General features: G+C 51.0%; 1 pseudogene; it reads left to right on the top strand.

The window, feature by feature from the left end:
• Positions 1–411: 411 nt before the first annotated feature.
• LOC102868100 lies at positions 412–889 on the top strand (annotated as a pseudogene).
• Positions 890–955: the final 66 nt, after the last annotated feature.

The following is a 955-nucleotide window of genomic DNA, read 5'->3' as shown; positions in this document are numbered from 1 at the left end:
AACCCATAGCTGACCCTGGCAGGTTTTCAGAGGCAGTAAATTGCATGGGAATATATTGCCCATTCTTCTCCCAGGATCACTTGTGGATTTGAACCATGTGTCTTTGGGATTGCAGTGAAGCTTCTTACCACTAGGCCACCAGAGCTTTTGTGTATACACACTCCCCCCCACACACCGGTTTTTCCCCCTCTTGATTCAGTACAGACTTTTACCAATAGAGGGAAGATATGGAGAACAGAGGAAAATGTAATTCCAGTGCATTTGGTGATGGTATGGTCCAGGGGAATGGCAGCAGGAGTCCCGGCTGGAGGAGGCTGGTGGGAGCCTGGAAGTATGACAAAGGGGCCTGAGGAAGCCAATCTGGGAGAGGTGGCATTGTTTGGGCGCTGGTGGTGGCCAAGTGGTGTTAGGATGAATGCTCCTCCCACCTTTGAGTCTCCTGATCTTCAAGGGTAGGAAGAAGCTCACCATTAACAAGGATACCAAGATATCCAATGCATGATTGTTCACCATCAACAAAGAAGACCACCGACTGGGAAATATTAAATCATAGCTGTTGAGGGACCCACAGGTGATGTCTGCTGGCTACACAGTGTCCCATCCCCTGGAGCACAAGGTTATCTTCCCACAGAGACTACAGGCCCCAGGAGGTCTCCACCAGGGCAAGCTCAGACCTCATCAGGAGCTGTCCCTACTGAAGGAGCGCTGCCGGGTGGCCGTCAAAGACAAACAAGGAATCGGAGGCCTGGAAGGAACCCAGCTCCTCTCTGCTGCTGGACACCTCTCTCTGGAAGCCAGGCAAAGACTTCTGCTGGTTGTGTCCCTCCTTGTAAGACATCCCATGAGCCCCTTACCTGCCACTTTTGCCTCCTGTACATATATGTTCTGACAGAGGGGAGAAAAAAAAAAAAGAAAGGAAGGAAGGAAGGAAGGGGAGAGAGAGAGAGAGAGAGAG

Source organism: Elephantulus edwardii, unplaced genomic scaffold (genome assembly GCF_000299155.1).
Source record: "Elephantulus edwardii isolate Elephantulus edwardi_28Jun2011 unplaced genomic scaffold, EleEdw1.0 scaffold00340, whole genome shotgun sequence".
NCBI classification, from domain to species: Eukaryota; Metazoa; Chordata; class Mammalia; order Macroscelidea; family Macroscelididae; genus Elephantulus; species Elephantulus edwardii.
Note: the sequence above shows the minus strand (reverse complement) of the source record. Positions and strands in the feature narration are given on the sequence as shown.